We start from the raw sequence: 21294 nt of genomic DNA, 5'->3' as shown, positions 1-21294 counted from the left end.
ACCCAGAGCCCCTGTTCCCACACTCCATTCAACACCCTGAGCCCCAGTTCCCACACTCCATTCAACACCCTGAGCCCCAGTTCCCACACTCCATTCAACACCCTGAGCCCCAGTTCCCACACTCCATTCAACACCCTGAGCCCCAGTTCCCACACTCCATTCAACACCCTGAGCCCCAGTTCCCACACTCCATTCCACACCCTCAGTCCCAGTTCCTGCACTCCATTGAACACCCTGAGCTCCAGTTCCCACATTCAATTCAACACCCTGAGCCCCAGTTCCCAGACTGCATTCAACACCTTGAGCCCCAGTTCCCACACTGCATTCAACACCCTGAGCCCCAGTTCCCACACTCCAATCAAACCCTGAGCCCCAGTTCCGACACTCCATTCAACACCCTGAGCCCTAGTTCCCACACTCCATTCAACACCCTGAGCCCCAGTTCCCACACTCCATTCCACACCCTCAGCCCCAGTTCCTGCACTCCATTGAACACCTTGAGCCCCAGTTCCCATACTCCATTCAACACCCTGAGCCCCAGTTCCCACACTGCATTCAACACCCTGAGCCCCAGTTCCCACACTCCATTCAACACCCTGAGCCCTAGTTCCCACACTCCTTTCAACACCCCGAGCCCCAGTTCCCACACTCCATTCAACACCCTGAGCCCTAGTTCCCACACTCCATTCAACACCCTGAGCCCCAGTTCCCACACTCCATTCAACACCCTGAGCACTAGTTCCCACACTCCATTCAACACCCTGAGCCCCAGTTCCTGCATTTCATTCAACACCCTGAGCCCCAGTTCCCGCACTCCATTCAACACCCAGAGCCCCTGTTTCCACACTCCATTCAACACCCTGAGCCCCAGTTCCCACACTCCATTCAACACCCTGAGCCCTAGTTCCCACACTCCATTCAACACCCTGAGCACTTGTTCCCACACTCCATTCAACACCCTGAGCCCCAGTTCCTGCATTTCATTCAACACCCTGAGCCCCAGTTCCCGCACTCCATTCAACACCCAGAGCCCCTGTTCCCACACTCCATTCAACACCCTTAGCCCCAGTTCCCACACTCCATTCAACACACTGAACCCCAGTTCCCACACTCCATTCAACACCCTGAGCACTAGTTCCCACACTCCATTCAACACCCTGAGCACTTGTTCCCACACTCCATTCAACACCCTGAGCCCCAGTTCCCACACTCCATTCAACACCCTGAGCCCCAGTTCCCACACTCCATTCCACACCCTCAGTCCCAGTTCCTGCACTCCATTGAACACCCTGAGCCCCAGTTCCCACACTCCATTCAACACCCTGAGCCCCAGTTCCCACACTGCGTTCAACACCTTGAGCCCCAGTTCCCACACTGCATTCAACACCCTGAGCCCCAGTTCCCACACTCCATTCAAATCCTGAGCCCCAGTTCCGACACTGCATTCAACACCCTGAGCCCCAGTTCCCACACTGCATTCAACACCCTGAGCCCCAGTTCCCACACTCCATTCAAATCCTGAGCCCCAGTTCCGACACTCCATTCAACACCCTGAGCCCCAGTTCCCACACTCCATTCAACACCCTGAGCCCTAGTTCCCACACTCCATTCAACACCCTGAGCCCCAGTTCCCACACTTCATTCCACACCCTCAGCCCCAGTTCCTGCACTCCATTGAACACCCTGAGCCCCAGTTCCCATACTCCATTCAACACCCTGAGCCCCAGTTCCCACACTGCATTCAACACCCTGAGCCCCAGTTCCCACACTCCATTCAACACCCTGAGCACTAGTTCCCACACTCCATTCAACACCCTGAGCCCCAGTTCTAGCATTTCATTCAACACCCTGAGCCCCAGTTCCCGCACTCCATTCAACACCCAGAGCCCCAGTTCCCACACTCCATTCAACACCCAGAGCCCCATGTTCCCACACTCCATTCAACACCCTTAGCCCCAGTTCCCACACTCCATTCAACACCCTGAGCCCCAGTTCCTGCATTTCATCCAACACCCTGAGCCCTAGTTCCCACACTCCATTCAACACCCTGAGCCCCAGTTCCTGCACCCTGTTCAACACCCTGAGCCCCAGTTCCCACACTGCATTCAACACCCTGAGCCCAGTTCCCACACTGCATTCAACACCCTGAGCCCCAGTTCCCACACTCCATTCAACACCCTTAGCCCCAGTTCCCACACTCCATTCAACACCCTGAGCCCCAGTTCCTGCACCCTGTTCAACACCCTGAGCCCCAGTTCCCACACTGCATTCAACACCCTGAGCCCAGTTCCCACACTGCATTCAACACCCTGAGCCCCAGTTCCCACACTCCATTCAACACCCTGAGCCCCAGTTCCCACACTCCAGTCCACACCCTCAGCCCCAGTTCCTGCACTCTGTTCAACACCCTGAGCCCCAATTCCTGCATTCCATTCAACACCCTGTGGCCCAGTTCCCACACTCCATACAATACCCTGAGCCCCAGTTCCCACACTCCATTCAACACCCTGAGCCCCAGTTCCCACACTCCATTCAACACCCTGAGCCCCAGTTCCTGCACTCTGTTCAATACTCTGAGCTCCAGTTTCTGCACTCCATTCAACACTCTGAGCCCCAGTTCCCACACTCCCTTCAACACCCAGAGCCCCTGTTCCCACACTCCATTCAACATCCTGAGCCCCAGTTCCCACACTCCATTCAACACCCTGAGCCCCAGTTCCTGCATTTCATTCAACACCCTGAGCCCCAATTCCTGCATTTCATCCAAAACCCTGAGCCCCAGTTCCTGCACCCTGTTCAACACCCTGAGCCCCAGTACCCACACTCCATTCAACACCCTGAGCCCCAGTTCCCACACTCCATTCAACACCCTGAGCCCCAGTTCCCACACTCCATTCAACACCCTGAGCCCCAGTTCCCACACTGCATTCCACACCCTCAGCCCCAGTTCCTGCACTCCATTGAACACCCTGAGCCCCAGTTCCCACACTCCATTCAACACCCTGAGCCCCAGTTCCCACACTCCATTCAACACCCTGAGCCCCAGTTCCCACACTCCATTCAACACCCTGAGCCCCAGTTCCCACACTGCATTCCACACCCTCAGCCCCAGTTCCTGCACTCCATTGAACACCCTGAGCCCCAGTTCCCACACTCCATTCAACACCCTGAGCCCATGTTCCTGTACTCTGTTCAACATCCTGGGCCCAAGTTCCTGCATTCTGTTTATCATCCTGCTGAATCTTCTCTGCACCCTCTCTAAAGCTCCACATGAGGCGACCAGGAATGAACTTCAAGTGTTGTCTAACCATAGTTTTATAGATTTGCAATCTGAAGCCTAGTTCTCACTTTCCCTTCGCTCAACAAGGCCACGGTTCCTGCATTCCATTTAGCAAAGCGAATCCCAGTTCTCACCCTTTTTCTAATACAATTGAGTCCCATTTCTCACACTCCCTTGCTTCCCTGTATGATTCTCCTTAAAAAAAAAAGCTCTTTAATCTAATTTTAAATCTAAAATTCTAATAAATTATCAGTGGAAAATTTACAAACATGTTGCTGGGTCTTGAAGACCTGATTTTTAGGGACAGTTTGAATAGGTTATGATTTTTTTTCCCTGGAGTGTAGGAGAATGAGGGGAGATTTGACAGAGGTATACAAAGTTATGAGGGGTGTGGATAGGTTAAATGCAAGCAAGCTTTTTCCACTGTGATTGATTGAGACTAGGACTAGAAGTCATAATATTAGTGTGAAAGGTGAAATATTTAAGGGGAACATGAGGGGGAACTTCGTCACGCAGAGGGTGGTGCGAGTGTAGAATGAGCAGCCAGCGGAATTGGTGGATGAGGGTTCAATTGCAACATTTAAGAGTAGTTTGGATGGTATATAGATGGGAAAGATATGAAGGGCTATAGTCCGGATAGGGTTGATGGCACTAGGCCAAGCAACAAATCAGCATGACTAGATGGACCGATTGGCCTGATTATGTACTCTATGACTCTATGGTTCAAAGTGATGGGCCACCATATGTTTGTTTTTTAACACGATTGAAAAGAGCTTTGGGCCATTTCTTTACCTTAAAAATATCACATAAGTTCAAGTAAAAACAGCTCTTAAATTCAACTCTGGAGGTTTGGTGACCTGAGCTAAATGTTTTATTGCACACTCCAACTGCCAAGCCGCCACAGTGGACTGGAATCTGTAGGAAATGAGAATTAGTCTTCAGAGCATTGTTGTAATTGCTACTCAAGAGAAATATCAGAGGAGCTTTAAATATTATATTTCTTAATTTTCTTTGGAACTGCTTGTTTATTAGTTGTTATAGTGGGGTCGGAAAATGTTGATTGAAAATCAAGAATCATCTCATCAAGTCAAGAAGAATATATTTGCTTTCCAGTTGGGCAACAATGTCAGGGTGCAGAGGTGGGGGGTGTGGGAGGTGCAATCTCACATAAAAGATCTTCCAGGAAGGCATCCAACCAAAACTGGCAACCTTAATGCAACTTCGAACCTGAAATTTTAGAGAAGCTTAACTGCACATACAAACCAGAAAACTTTGGGCTCTGGAGTCCGAGTCAGACAGAACTAACACTGTATCTTTTCCAGAGTAGAGGTATCTGAAACTAAAGGGTACAGGTTTACAGTGAAAGTTGGAAGATCATAGAGTATAAATTATAAGTATAATCAGGCCATTTGGGTCATTGAGTCTGCTCTGCCATTTGATCATGGCTGATTTATTTTTCCTCTCATCCCCATTCTCCTGCCTTCTGGTAACCTTCGATGCCCTTACTAATCTAGAAACTATCAACCTCTGCTTTAAATATACCCAATAACTTGGCTTTCACAGCTGTCTGTGGCAATGAATTCTACAGATTCACAACCCCCTGGCTAAAGAAATCCTTTCTCATCTCTATTTTGGAGGGACATTCTTCTATACTGAGGCTGTGCCTTCTGGTCCCAGGCTCTCCCACTATTGGAAACATGCTCTCTACACCCCTCTGTCTAGACTTTTCAATATTCACTAGATTTCAATGAGTTCCCGTCTTATCTTTCTCCAGCGCATACAATCCCAGAGCCATCAAACACTCCTCATATGTTACAGAGAGATCTCATTAAGTTATACAAAATTAGGAGGGGTATAGATAGAGTAAATGCTTACAGGCCTTTTCCCTTCAGATGGCAAGAGACTTGAACTGGAGCTCATAAGTTTAGGGTGAAAGGTGAAATATTTAAGGGGAATCTGAGGGAGAACGTCCTCACTCAGTGCGTGGAAACAGCTGCTAGTGGAAGTTGTAGATGCAGGTTCATTTGTAACACTTAAGTGAAGTTCGAATAGGTACATGGATGACAGGAGTATGGAGGGTTGTGGTCTAGATGCAGGTAGATAGGACTAGGCAGAAGACTGATCAGCATGGACTAGATAGGCTGAGAAGCTTCTTTCTGTGCTGTAGTACTCTATAACTCTATTTAAGGGTGACTTGAGGGGAATACGTTTCATATAGAGGGTGGTGGGTATATGGAACAACCTGCCAATAGAAATGATAAAAGCAGGTACAGTTACAAGGTTTAAGAGACATTTGAACACATGTCACAACTAACCTACACCCCCACAACCTACAAGAACAGGAAGATCCAAAGAATCTCAAAACTTTAAAGGATTTCTCTTCATGTAGATCTCCATTGTTTCAGAATCTGAAACTTAATATCACCGATATATACCATGAAACTTCATGTTTTGCAGCAGCAGTACAGTGCAATGCATATAAAGTATTATAAATTACATATAATAAGAAATACTGTACATATAACAAATAAATAAGTAGTGCAAAAGGAAAGCAAAAATACTGTAGTGTTTATTCAGAAACTTGATGGCGAAGGGGAAGAAACTGTTCCTGAAATGTTGAGTGTGTGTCTTCAGTCTCCAGTACCTCCTCTTTTATGGTAGCAATGAGAAGAATACATGTCCTGGGTGATGGGATAGACATCGCCGAGGGCTTCATGTGGTCTGTACATACCAGCTATGTGGTAAAAAAAAAGCACAACAGCGCCTCTTTCACCTCAGACAGTTGAAGAAGATTGGTATGGGTCCCCAAGTCCTAAGAACTTTCTACAGGGGCACAGTTGAGAGCATCCTGACTGGCTGTATCATTGCGTGTATTGGGAACTGTATTTCCCTCAGTCGCAGGGCTCTGCAGAGAGTAGTGTGGACAGCCCAGCGCATCTGTAGATGTGAACTTCCCACTATTCAGGACATTTACAAAGACAAGTGTGTAAAAAGGGCCTGAATGATCAATGGGGACCCCAGTCACCCCAACCACAGATTGTTCCAGCTGCTGCCATCCAGGAAACGGTACCACAGCATAAAAGCCAGGACCAACAGGCTCCGGGACAGCTTCTTCCACCAGGCCATCAGACAGATTAATTCATGCTGATATAATTGTATTTTTATGCTATATTGACTATCCTGTTGTACACACTATTTATTACAAATTTTTATAAATTGCACGTTCCACATTTAGACAGAGACCTAGCGTAAAGATTTTTATTCATGTATCTGAAGGACGTAAGTAATAAAGTCAATTCAGTTCAATGATAGATGCCGCCTTTTTGAGGCATCGCCTTTTGAAGATGTCCTTGATGCTGGGGAGGCTGGTGCCCATAATGGAATTGGCTAAGTATGCAACTTCCTGCAGCTTGTGCAGTGACTCCATCATGCCAGATGGTGATGCCACCAGTTAGAATGCTCTCCATGGTACATCCACAGAAATTTGTGAGAGTCTTTGGTGACATACCAAGTTTCCTTAAACTCCTAATGAAATACAACCACTGATGTCCGTTCTTCGTAATTATATCAATATGTTGGGCCCAGGATAGATCTTCAGAGTTGTTGACACACAAAATTGAAACTGCTCACCCTTTCCACTGCTGATCCCTCGATGAGGACTGGTGTGTGTTCCCTCAACCTCTCCTTCCTTAAGTCCACAATCAATTCCTTGGTCTTACTGATATTGAGTGTAAGCTTGTTGTTGTGATACCACTCAACTAGCTAGTCTATCTCACTCCTGTACGCCTCCTTTTGTTTGTAATATATTTAAATGATTGGGATGAAAATGTAGGTCAACTAATTAGTAAGTTTGCAAGTGTCTCATAATCTGGCAGAGTTGTGCATATTGAGGAAGATTGTCAAAGAATATAGCAGTTAGAGGTTTAGGAAGAGAAATGGCAGATGATATTTAATCTGGAGAAGTGTGAGGTGACACGTTTTGTGAGGTCAAAAGCAGGAGATAAATTATACAGAAAATGACAAACCTTTTGGATTGTTGACATACATTGAAATGTTGGTGTGCTGGTCCATAGCTCCCAGAAAGTAGCGAAATAAGTTGAGAGGGTGGTAAATAATGAATACAAAATGTTCGTCTTCATCAGAATCATATTTGTTATCACTTATTTATGTGAAATGAAATGATGTACAAATTACTATAAATTACTAAAAGAAATATTAGTGGAAAAAGAAAAGAAATTCTGAGGTAATGTTCATGCATTAATGGACCATCAGAAACCAAATAGCTGAGGAGAAGAAGATGTTTCTGAGCCATTGAGTGGGGGTCGTCAGGCTCCTGTACCTTCTTCCTGATGGTGGTAGTGAGAAAAGGGCATGACTCGGATGATGAGGGCCCTTAGTGATAAATGCCTTCCTTGAGGCATCAGCTTGTGAAAATGCCCTCGTTGGTGAGATGGGTTGTAGCCCATAATGGAGCTGGCTGACTCTACAACCCTCTACAGCTGGGTGATATAAGAGTCAGAAAGCTGTATAAAACTCAGCCCACATTTTCACTCGTGTGTAGTTCTCTTTACACATTACAGGATGGATGTGGAGGCTTTGGAGAAGGTGCAGAAAAGCTTCACCAGGATGTTGTCCAGATTGGAATGTATTAGCTACAAGGAAACATTTTTCAAATGTGGATCGTTCAAATAAGATTGAGGAGTGAACTGAGAGAAATACACCCAGTGGCCAGTTTATTAGGTACGTTGTTCACCTGCTCATTAATACAAATATCTAATCAGCCAATCATGTAGCAGCAACTCAATGCATACAAGCATGCAGACATAGTCTATAGGTTCAGTTGTTGTTCAGGCTAAACATCAGAATGGGGAAGAAATGTGATCTAATTGATTTTGACTGTGGAATGATTTTTGATACCAGACAGGGTGGTTTGAGTATCTCAAAAACTGCTGATAGGATGTTCACATATGTGATATATATGTGATGGAATATGTGATATTCGCATACAACAATCCCAAGAGTTTACAGAGAATGGTGTAATGTACAAAAAACATGCAGTGAGCGGCAATTCTGTGGGCAAAAAATGACTTGTTAATGAGAGGGTTGGAAGAGAATAGCCAGACTGGTTCAAGCTGACATCAACTCAAATAATCACTCACTACAACAGTGGTGTGCAGACGAGCATCTCTGAATGCACAATGAATAGGCTACAGCAGTAAGAGAACACAAACAGGTATTTAGACAGACACACAAACAGACAGGGAACAGTAGGATACAGACCTCGTGTCGGCAGAGGGGATTAGTTAGATCTGCATCATGATCAGCACAGACTTAGTGGGCAGGAGGGCCTGTTCCTGATCTGTACAATGTTCTATATCAGCTAAGCCATCAACATCTTATTCTGAGACGATCACACCAGGCCACCAGGGAAACATCTTCACAAACAATCTCCCCTAACCCCATCTGAATCTCAAGTCATTCAATGTAATTATCTTTCATCCTTCTAAACAGAAGAAAATATGATCTTGGGAGGCTCAAATTTATTTTATAAGCCTTTGCTATACTTCTTCTAAGCCAAGTACAGAATATCTCACAATCACTGAGTTCTTGAGAAGCAAAGGAGAACCTAGGTCTGTGCTTCTTAGAACAGAACAGGCTAAGGGACATGACTGAAGTATATAAAGTTATGAGAGGTATGAATAGGGTAGACTGCAAGAAACTCTGTCTATACTTCTGTCTAGACTTAGAGTAAAAGACCCAACAATCCTTCTCCCATTAAAAATTTTGGGCTATGTGGTTGGAAAATTCTAGACAGTTTCTAGAGTAGGTTGCATGGTTGGCACAATGTTGGCCTGTAGGGTGCTGTAGATTTCTATGTTCTTTGTTCCACGTTCATCAGGAAAAGATACACAAACCTGAAAGCACATACGACTAGGCTCAAGGATAGCTTCTACCTCACTGTTATAAGATACATGAATGGACCTCTTGTATGATAAATTGAGTTTTGACCTCACAAACTACAGTATCTCAATATGATCTTGCATTTTATTGTTTACATGCACTACACATACTCTGTGGTTGTTCTATTCTCTATCGTTATTGTTTTACTTTGTTCTAGCTAAATGAATGGATCTGTATAAAACAGTTTGCAAGGAGAAGCTTTCCTCTGTGTCATGGTACAGGTGACAATAGTAAACTAATACATCAGTACAAGTGCCCATATCAGAGGGAGTTAAAACTAGATTTGATCTAAGCAGGAAGAGGTTTAGAAGGGATCTGAGCAGGACCTTTTTCACCCAGAGAGTGCTGAGTACCTGGAATACACTGCCTGAGATGGTTATGGAAACAAGGTCACTGAGAGCATTTAAAATGGATCCAGAAGAGCACTTTATTCACTTCAGCAAAGGGGGTTATGGACCAAGTGCTGATTGATTGGATATAATTGAAGGGCACCCACTGGTCAGTGTGGACAAGTTGAGCTGAATGACCTGCTTCCACACGGTATGATTCAATGTTTCTATTCAGAAGTTCCCATTTAATTTTTCTGAAGCATTTTCTCTCCTCGTCCCCATTCATTCCTCCCCCCTGACCCGAGTATTCACCTACACATTAGGGACAACTTACAGTGGCCAGTTCACTTGCTAATCCTCCCTCCAATGGATGTGGGAGGAAAACAGAACACCTAGAGAAAACAAAGTCACAGAGGATAAATGTAAACCGCACACAGAGAGCAGCAAAGGTCAGGATTGAACCCAGACTGCTGAAGCCATGTGGTAACACCTGTACTGATATTTTCTGCATCGATTGGAAAGCAATAGTGGCACAAAATGCAACCTTACTTTTGCTGCTGAAGATGGTACTATCTCAAGTCAGAGTACAGTTCATGTCACCAACAGGTCGAATGGACCTCTTGTACCATACAATAGACTCTTGCCCTCACAATCTACCTTGTTATGATCTTGCACTTTATTGTTTACCTGCACTGCATTTTCTCTGTAGCTTTTGCACTTTATTCTGCATTGCTTTACCTTTCTACCTCAATGTACTGTGAAATGATTTGATCTGTGTAAAAAGTATGCAAGTCAAACTTTTCATTGTATCTTGGACAATAATAAACCAGTACCAATAGTATGACATCAGTCAACCCTTCTGTCTATACCTGTCTAAGGATCATTAAAATTAACAGTGAAGATGGAAGCTCTTTAGTCCATCATCTCGATGCCAGGCTAGGAAGAGTTATTTTAATCCCATGCTTATTCAACACTCATTCCAGATACCTTTTAACTATGATGAGGACTGCTCCTTTCATCACCTTTTCTCACAGCAAGACATAAGCACCTACAGTTCCTGGACAATATTTTTGTCATCCTTTCTTGTCTAATCCTTCTACCAATTAACTTAACCTATTAGCCTCCTGGTTACTAACTTCACTGTGAAACATAGTTAAGGTAAGGGGTGTGTGTGTTCTGCACCTACCTCTCATGATGCTGCTGCAAAGAAGCTTTTCCTTGTATCTGTATGTCACCGTACTTGTGCACATGACAATAAACACAATTGACTTGAGATAGCGCAGAGCTGGATGATCCAATGATCATGCGAAAAGTCAGACATATAATGTGAGTTTACAGAGAGCATACACAGAGGGTGCTGCTCCTTCAAACCCTGACAACTTTAAATTGTGAGTAACACATACAAAATAATGGAGGAACATGACAGGTCAGGCAGCGTCTATGGAGAGGATTAAAGATTCAACAGCTTGGAGCAAGATCCTTCATCGTGTATGGAAAGGAAGGGGGGAAGAAACCAGAATAAGTGAGGGGAGGGAAAGAATTACAAGATAGAAGGTGATAGTTGAAGCCAGGAGAGGGGGAGGATGGGTGAGTGAAAGGGGGAAGGACGAAGAGAGAATTCAAATAGTGCATAACCCATCTGCTGAAGGAAATGGATCCTTCCTGTCCTTCACCATCCTGATGACGAGTCTGGCCCAAAGCGTCAACAATTTATTCCACTCCATGGATGCTGTCTGACCTGCTGAGTTTCTCCTGAATTCTGTGTGTATTACTCTGAATTTCCAGCATCTGCAGAATCTCTTGTGTTTATCCTTCCCGTTCTCTACTGATGTCTTATTGTTGCTGCTCCTGAATTAGCTCTCCTCTTTGTCACTCTGCCTTTGTTTCTGTGACTAAAAATTTTCAGTTAAAAAAAAGATCAGAAAATGTCAGAAAGACTCGGCAAGTTGCGCAGAACTGCAGAAAGGGAGGAAATTAAAATTTCAGCTCCAGACCATTTCTCCAGCCCTGGTATATCCTTCCTCACCACTCACAAAGTATAAATGCAAATTCCACATAGAAAGAACCAGAGGTCAGGGTTGAACCCAGATTGCTTGAACTAGGAGACTACACTGGTACTGGCTTTTTCTGCACAGAGCAGAAAACAGTAGTGGTACAAAAATGCAACCTTTCTCCAGCCCTGGTATAACACTCCCCTGCAAGTATACTTTATGCTAAATTGTGTGCATGCGCCAGTGGTTAAAAATCCTTGCATGCAAGTCTTTGCTGATGGTTTGACAGATCTGAAGGTAGCTGATGTTTGATCAGGTGTATAAAGACAAGGCAGCAGACTTAAACAGCTCACTTCTCACCAACACTCCCTAATTACAATACTAACTGTTGTACAGTGCAGAATGGTGTTGTACATCGAGTGCTGAGCATTGAATTTGGTAAATGTTAATTAGCACGCTTGAATATTTTGTTGCTGAGATTGTTCTATAAAGCACATCATGGTCATAACCTTACAGCTCACTATGCCATCCCCGTGATTAAAATAAAAATCCAGGGACATTTGCCCAACGCCAGGCTAGAGTGTTAATTGAGCACGTTTGATCTATATGAAGTGTTTTTTTTTAATTTAGAGATATAGCTTGCTAACAGGCCCTTCTGGCCTACGCAGTTCATTTGTACCCACGAGACAAATTAACCTAGTAACCTGTATGTCTTCCGAATGTGGGAGGAAACCATAACACCCTGAGGAAACCCACGCGGTCACGGGGAGAAAGTATATACTCCTTACGGACAGCGGCGGGAATTGAACCTCCGCCACTGGCGCTGTTAAAGGGTTATGCAAACCAGTATGCTACCATGCTACCCCAGTGCGAATCAAAAAGCTAACTATTGTTGGTGCTGAAATTCTGAAATAAAAATAGTCATCAGGGTCACTGCAGTATCTGTGGATTGGATCAATCGACCTGACAACACTAATTTTGTTCCCTTCTCCATGGATGCTGCCTGCCCTGAGTTTTACCGTGTTATTTTTTAGTATTAGCGAAACGATTCAGCCTACAGAATGGAGTAGAATCTGTTCAAGGTGAGGATGTTTGTAATTGTATAATAAGCATTCTTTTTTTAGTTATTGTCGCGCGTTAATGGGACTGGAAACCTTGCCCGTTGCGCGACGAAGCCCTTGGAGAGTTGTGTGTGTGTGTACAACAGAGTCGCCGGGAAAAAAAACCTGTACAACAGAACCGCATAGTGAATACGAAGATAGTAAATTACTGCGATTTTGACAGCAAAGAGATCTCATTGAAAGATTCTATAAATATGTAGAAAACAGCAGAAATAAAAAAAAACAATAACCAGGCTGTCAGATTTAATCACAATTCAGAAATATGAGTTCCCTTTCCATCTACTGACTTGCACGCCGGTTTCTATTAAGCACCCGGTCCAACTGAAACTTAACCTTCCATTACAATCCTGTCTGTAGGATATCGATCTACCTCCCTGATTTGCAATGGGTTCACTCATTGAATCAATTCTATTCGCCCGTCTATTCATTAGTCATACAGCATGGAAACAGGCCGTTCGGCCCACACGGTCCATGCTGACCACTGGACACGCATCCGTATTAATTCCATCTTCTAGCACTTGGGCCATAGTCTCGATTGTATTTATTGCCTCAGACACTCGCCACCACAGCTGTCAGAGTCGTCTGTGCATGTAGTTACAATACTTCTTCCATGGTTTATTTGTGTTTAGAAAATGCTTCCTGAGCGCCAATGTGGACTGTAGTCGTTCGGATGAGTCAGTGGAACCGACCTGATCAGTATTCAAAACACTCCACACTCTCAGGAAGTGTATCTCTCTCTCTCTCTCTCTCTCTCTCTCTCTCCTCTCTCTCTCTCTCTCTCTCTCTCTCTCCCCCTCTCTGAACACGCTCACTCGTTTCCCGGTATGCACCTGACGTGTGCATAAACCCACCAAGAAAAAAAATCCTTCGTTAAATTCGAGCAGTCGAGATTTGCTACTGAACAAAGACAATCACTTCGGTCTGTGATCCGCCGCGGGAGAAGTTGCGAGCCCTGAGACGCGCGTTGTTCGAAAACTCCTTTCCCCTCCCGTCCTGTGGACGAGGTAGGTTGTAATCGGCTTCAACATTATTCGCGAATTTGGACTCAAGTTGTGACAGACGGGTTGCAACCTTAATGTGTGTGTGTTTTGAAATCACTGAGCGATTTTAAAAATTCTTCCGTAATGGCATTTGCTTGGTTCTTGGTGTTGACTTTGACTACTGATCGGGAGGTGAATCAGACTATGTGACCTCCCTGTTCACTGGTTAAGTATTTGATAGCATTTTGGTATTGGGTATAGTTTCATAATTTAAAAAAAACGACGGCGTCTGTCTCTCTGCTTGTCTCCTGAGTCCAGGTTTCCAGATGGTAGCGACAGGTGAGGCGATGACCTTTCCACACCCTAAAGCGTGAATTACTTCCTTGTCACGGAAACAGCGTATGTCCATTCTAATTAGGAACCCTTGGTACTTTGGCGAATTCAAAAACATCTGCAAACTTTCCTCGTTTTTCTGCTGAGACTCCGAGAGCCCGTTATCCACATTACTGTCGATGTCCCGGTTAGGAATGTGGGCTGCCGTTTGTGGCCAGGTGCCGACCTACATCTCCATCGCCTGCCAGCTCTCTCTCTCGGACTGTTGGAACACACCGGAACACTTACAATTCAGTCGGGTGGTAAAATGATAATTAATTATCCAGTGTCAGATACATTCCATACAAAACGCTTCAAAAAAAAACAAGAGAGGGAGAGATGGCGGAGTGGGGTTTGGATGGCACTTTCGAATTCGGCATCCTCTCTCATCAAACTGGAGGAATTACCACATTCACTAATCTACTGTGTTTACACAGGAACTGTCTTTGCAAGAATTGCCAATCTCTGTATGAGTTCTCGGGACCACTGTTTCCAACGATTGGCCGCCACGCTGAACAATAATAACTTAATTGACCAGGGGCGTGTAATTGCCATCCGGACGCTCTTGTTTGCGGTTTGAAGACGGACGGTAACCCTGCGTTCCTATAGGTTACTCGGGCTGAGATTTCCGAAACTAGATGATTAATTCCCAGTAATAACACAATGATTATTATCTGGGGATTAAGAGGGCGAAGTGAATTGCAGCCGTGATATCTTAATAAAGTAGGGCTGGATGCAGGCATATATTTTATTGTTTGACTCTCACCTTTACTGTCCTCAAATTGCGTCGGTCGTGGTGCCCAATACCCTGAATTCTTGACCTCGGTCAGGGAATTTTAGGAAATACCTGGCAGTGACGAGAGAGCCGGAAACTTTGGAGAACCAATCAACTTGCGCTGCTCATGTGCTCCTCCTGGTGGCGGGTACGTTCGCGGCAGGTACTAGAGTCAAGGTGGCGGAGTAGAGTCACCAGAGTGAAAACACTGCGAGTAATTGCCATGTTACTGAGTGAAATTCCTCAAGACTTAGTGTGTATCCTTTGCAAATTCTCCTATCACTGTCCCTCCCCCTTCTCTCTTTTTCCATTCCTCTTTTTCTTCTTCTCCCCACCTGCCCATCAACTCCCTCTGGTGCCCCTCTTCTTTCCATTTCTTCCAAGGTCCACTGTCATCTCCGATCAGATTCCGTCTTCAGCTGTTTCATCACCTCCCAGCTTCTCACTTCATCCACCCTACCCACCCATCCACTTTCTCCCTCACCTATCACCTGCCAGCTTATACTCCTTCCCTTCCCCAACTTCTTATTCCAGCTTCTTCCCCCTTCCTTCCTAGCCTGAAACACTGACTGTTTATTATCCTCCATGGATGCTGCCTAATCTGCTGAGTTTGTCCAGCATTTAGTGTGTGCTGCTAACTTCCCCTCTATTCTTTGCCATTCTAGTGTCAGGGATAGGAGGGGAAAGGGGACCAGACTATTATTGGACTCTACAAAATGATGACTCCTCTTTCTGTACTGACTATTAGAACCAATTCTGTCTCACAAAAGCACAAACTCCAACCACAAAGCTGGTAAACAGCATTGTATACAAGAGTAACACACACAACATGCTGGAGGAACTTAGCAGGTCAGGCAGCATCTTTGGAATGGAATAAAGATTCAACGTTGTTGGCCAAGACTCCACATCAGGACTATAAACAAGAACAATGTCACTGTTATAAGACTATCGAATGGTTCCTTAGGAGATAGACTTTTAGCCTCACAATCTACCTCATTGTGGCCTTGTGCCTAATTGTCTGCCTGCACTGCACTTTCTCCGTAACTGTAACACTTCTTCATTGTTATTGTTTTCCCATGTACTACCTCAATGCTGTAATGGAATGAAACAGATTTATTTTTGCTAATATGTGTTGATAAATTTGTTGCTCTATGGCTGCAGTACTGTGCAAGACATAAAAATTTCCAAAAGTTACACAAAGTAAATCGTGCAGAAGAGGAATGGTGAGGTAGTGCTCATGCCCAGTCCATCACAGGCAATGCTCTCCCCACCACTGAGTACATTTACATGGAAAGCTGCATCCATCCAGGACCCCCACCATCCAGGCTATGGCCTCCTCTCATTGTAACTTTTGGGCAGGAGGAACAGGAGCCTTAAATCCAATGCCTCCAGGTTCAGGAGCAGTAATCACCCTTCAGCCATCAGGCTGCTGAATCACTGTGGATAGCTTTGCTCACTGCAACTTTGAACTGATACCACAGACCACAGAGTCACTTTCAAAGACTTGACATCACATGTTCTCACTATTATTTAGGTTTCTGTTTGCATTATTTGTCTTCATTTGCACATTGATTGTTAGGTAAATCTATTGTATTTTAATCTATGTAAATTCTATTGTATTTCTTTATTAACCTGTAGATGCCCACAAGAAGTTGAATCTCAAGGTAGTAAATGGTGACATATAATAAATTTAGCCTGACCTTGATGGGCCATTCAGAGATCTGCCAACCAAGGAAAAGAAGCTGTTCTTAAAATGTTAAGTGTGGATCTCCAGGGATCCTGTACCTCCTCTCCAATGGTCATAACACAAAAAGAGCACGAAAAACAGAGTTTTTCATTGTACTTTGGTCATCATGATCATCAGCATTACATGCTGTGGGGGAACCATGGTCTTAAGACCATGATTTTTCTTGGCAAACTTTCGTACAAAAGTGGCTTGCCATTGCTGCCTTCTAGGCAGTGTCTTTACAAGATGGGTGACCCCAGCCATTATCAATACTCTTCAGATTGTCTGCCTGGCATCAGTGCTTGCACAACCAGTATTTGTGAAATGCACCAGCTGCTTATATAACCATCCACCACCAGATCGAGGGGCGAGGCAGCTGCTATACCTTGCCCAAGGTGACCTGCAGGCTAGCGGATAGGAGGAGCACCTTACACTTCCTTTGGTAGAGATGTATCTCAATCCTGCCACATAATTTGGTAAATTGGACAATAAGTTCATTTAGCAATTTATGAATGAGTTTGGATTACATTGGGTTAGTGTACTTTAAATACCTCTCAGGTTGATCAGCACCACTCTTATGTTTGGTCACCTGATAATGCGGTTCAAAGTTCTAAGTAAATTTATTATCAAAGTGCATACCATATATGTTACCATATACAACTTTGAGATTCACTTACTCGTAGGCATTTGCTGGAGAACAAAAAAGTACCACAGAATGTATGAAAAACTACACATAACAAGACTAACAAACATCCAATGTGCAAAAGAGGACAAATTGTGCAAATAATAAAAAGTAATAAGTAAACTATACAAGGAAGAGCAGTGTCTTGGATCCACGTGAATGACCCAGTTTAGTGTGGAGCAGTTTAAAGCACTGCCTCCAGTGTAAGATGGCACATTGGCACCAGGTCACCGTGGTACGTACTATTGGTTGCAGTGGTGCTGATGGCATGCAGAGTGGAGCTTGGATGGTGGTGAGGGAGTAGCATGGAAAGATCTCTTTGGGAACTGGCAGTTTTGATTTGGATTGTCTTTTTCTTAAGCAATCCTTCAGGTTCAAAGATGATTTGCTTCCACTGCAAGGGTGTGAGCGACTGTTGCAAAGTGGAATCCACAAATCTGGCCACGAGTACAGTCGGTAGTGTTTAGCGGACAAGGTGAGCACTTCCCTCCCACTGTCTGCACTGCCTATTGAAACTTGGTGCTGTGTCTCTTTCCATTTGGCTAGTCAGTGAGGATGTGCCATCTCCTCCAAGAGACTCTGTGAACATCCTTGAAAAGAAGAGAGCACAGCCTCTACCATTCAGGCCATGCTCTCTTCTCGCTGCTACCATTGGGCAGAAGATACAGGAGCTTTCAGTCCCATGCCACCAAAGTTCAAATGATTAAAGTAAAATACATGTACATCGCCATATACAACCCTGAGATTCATTTTCTTTCAGGTATTCTCAGCAAATTCATAATAAAATAATAACCATAATAGAATCAATGAATGGCTGCACCAACTTGGGTATTGAACCAGTGTGCAAAAGAAGACAAACTGTGCAAATATAAAAACAAAGAAATGTTTATAAATAAATAAACAAACAAATATTGAGAACATGAGATGAAGAATCCTAGAAAGTGAGTCCATAAGTTGTTGAAACATTTCAGTGATGGGGCAAGTGAAGTTGAGTGAAGGTATCCCCTTTAGTTCAAGAGCCTGATGTCTTCCAGGTGGTAACTGTTTGGGTCCTGATGCTCCTGTACCTTCTTCCTGATGGCAACAGCAGGAAAAGAGCATGACTGGGATGCTAAGGGTCCCTTATGATCGATGCTGCTTTCCTGTGACAGTGCTTTGTGTAGATGTGTTCAATGGTGGGAATGGCTTTACCTGTGTTGGACTGGGCCAGTTCCACTACCTTTTGTGTGATTTTCCTTTCCTAGGCATTAGTGTTTCCATACCAGGCTGTGATGCAGTCAGTCAATATAATCTCCACTGCATATCTATAGGAGTTAGTCCAAGTTTTAGATGTCATAGCAAATTCCTAAGGAGGTAGAGGCGCTGCATGCTTTCTTTGTAATTTCACTCACTGGCTGGACCCAGGACAGGTCCTCCGAAATGGTAACAATGAGGAATATGAAGTTGCTGATGCTCTCCACTTCTGATCTTCCAATGAGGTCCAGCTCATGGACCTCTGGTTTCCTCCTCCTGAAGTTAATGATCAGTTCCTTGGTCTTGCTGACATTGAGTAAGTGATTATTGTGACATCACTCAGCAGAATTTTCAATCTCCCACCTATATGCTGATTTGCTGCCACCTTTGATTCAGCCAATGACAGTAGTGTTGTCAGCAGATTTGAATATGGCATTGGAGCTGTGATTGACCACACCATTGTGGATAACTTCACTCACATCAACAATGAACTGATTCGATAACCTATGGACTCACTTTCAAGGGCTCTACAACTCATGTTCTTAATATTATTTATTTTATTTGCACAATCTCGGGGTAGTATATGGTGACATATACGTTCTTTGATAATAAATTTATTTTGAACTTTGAAGTAGTCTCCTGGAATTATTTGCAGAGACAGAGCTCAGAACAAATAACTTATCTCCAGAGTCTGATGTCAACCATGTGAACAGTATAGTCTCCCTGCTGGATTTGGTTTAACGCAATCAGTCTTGTTTTCAGTATTATTCCTTTCATTGTTGAATTGTAATCTTGGTGAAGTCATATACACTCAGTGGCCACTTTATTTGTGTAAATCTGCTCATTAATGCAAATATCTAATCAGCCAATCATGTGGAAGCACCTCAATGCATAAAAGCATGCAGACTTGGTAAGGAAGTTCAGCATTGTTCAGACTGAACATCAGAATGGGGAAGAAATGTAATCTAAGTGACCTCAACCTTGGAATGATTGTTGGTGCCAGATGGGGTGATCTGAGTATCTCAGAAACTAATGATCTACTTTGATTTTCACACACAAGTCGCTGGAGTTGATAGAGAATGGTGCAAAAGGCAATTCTGTGGGTGAATATGCCTTATTAGTAAAAGAGGCCAGAGAAGAATGGCCAGACTGTTTCAAGCTGACAGGAAGGTGACAGTAACTCAAATAACCACAAGGTTAAAATAATGGTGTGCAGATGAGCATCTCTGAATGCACTATATTGTCAAACCTTGAAGTAGATGAACTACAGTAACAGAAGACCATGAACATACACTCAATGGCCATTTTATTATGTACAGGAGGTACCTAATAAAGCGGCCACTGAGTGCTGTTCTTACAGGGCTTGACAGGAGAGAAGCAGAGAGGATGATTGTCAAGCTTGTGGAGTTAAGAACCAAGGCTTACGGCCTCAAAATAAGGACTTTCACACTCAGGACTCAGATGAGAAGAAACATCTTTAACCAGAGGGTCATGGATCTTTAGATATCTCGACTGAGAGGGTTGTGGAGGATCAATCCAATACAGATTAACAGATCTTTGAACGTGAAGGGGTATGGGCATAATGCAGTGTTAAAAGTGTTGTGGTAAAAGTTCTATGTTGTTATTGAATAACAGGATACTTGCAGAGTTAAATGTTCTATTTTATTTCATAATTACATTAAGAAGTTGTTGTGTGGGTAGTATCAGATGTACATATTGGTGAAATGATGTTGCACAATTTGATTTAAGGAGTAAAAGAAATAAAAAGGTTCACTAAATTAAACAAGGGAGCTCTGCTCTTTAGGGGCTATTGGAGTTCTATGTACAACAGAAATTTAGAGCAGATTGAATTGGCCAAATGGCCTGATCCTGCTTCTGTGTCTTATGGTTATGCAATAAGTTTGCAATGAAACTATTAAAAAGGAGATGGAATGGATGGGTTATAGGAAAATCATTCATTTAATAGCTGATTCATTCTCTTCATTATTTCAGGTTAGTAAATCACGCATAAATTCCATTTTCCCAACACAACCACGTTAAAATTGAGGAATGTAAGCACAGTACACAAAATGATCAGTTTTGTGATATTGCATTTCTTTGCTCTACTGTGAATGCCTGCAAGAAAATGAATCTTGGGATAGTATATAGTGGCATATATATACTTTGATAAGAAATTTACTTTGAACTTTGATGATGTTTATGGTAAGATTGGTTCAGCTCTGATCAGAAGGTTTCCCACATCTGACACACTACCTAAGCCTAGCATGTGTAATATTTTACAAATCTACTGACTCATGGGCAAAGTTATTTACTATCCTTACCCAATCCAGCTTATATGTGATTCCAGACCCCAAGCAATGTTATTGACTCCTGGTATAATATAAACAGAAAATGCTAGAAGAACTCAGAAGGTCAGACAACATCTTTGCTCAAAAGAACCACAGTTAATGTTTCAGATCAGAGATCCCTTCTCAGACTGACTCTAATTCTGACAGAGTTCAGGACTGGAAACATTAACTGCTTCTCTTTCCATGGATGCTTCCTGACTTGCAGTCTTACAAGCCTTTTCTAATTTTATTTCAGACTTCTAGTATCTGCAAATACAAGATGCTCTGCAGATGATAGAAATCTTGAGCAACACACACAAAATGGTGGAGGAACTCAGCAGGTGAGGCTGCATCTATGGAGGGGAGTAAACAGCCGATGGAAGGTCTGGGTCAGCAACACTGACTCTTTTTTACTCCATAGATGAATCCTTCCAGCAATTTGTGTGTGTGTGTGTGTGTGTGTGTGTGTGTGTGTGTGTGTCTCCAATATCTGCAGTTTTTATTTAAAGTTTATTTA

The 21294-nt window shown here is 43.7% G+C and overlaps 1 protein-coding gene across 4 annotated transcripts in view; it reads left to right on the top strand.

Moving 5' to 3' along the window:
- The first annotated feature begins 13280 nt into the window (after positions 1–13280).
- Positions 13281–21294, top strand: part of celf2 (cugbp, Elav-like family member 2) — a 1121102-nt gene continuing 1113088 nt past the window's right edge. For all 4 annotated transcript variants that reach the window (XM_063072708.1, XM_063072701.1, XM_063072709.1 and 1 more), the window contains exon 1: positions 13281–13686. The gene's annotated coding sequence lies outside the window, so the exon portion shown is untranslated. The remainder of the gene's footprint in view (positions 13687–21294) is intronic.

This window comes from Mobula hypostoma, chromosome 20 (assembly GCF_963921235.1).
Source record: "Mobula hypostoma chromosome 20, sMobHyp1.1, whole genome shotgun sequence".
NCBI lineage: Eukaryota > Metazoa > Chordata > Chondrichthyes > Myliobatiformes > Myliobatidae > Mobula > Mobula hypostoma.
Note: the sequence above shows the minus strand (reverse complement) of the source record. Positions and strands in the feature narration are given on the sequence as shown.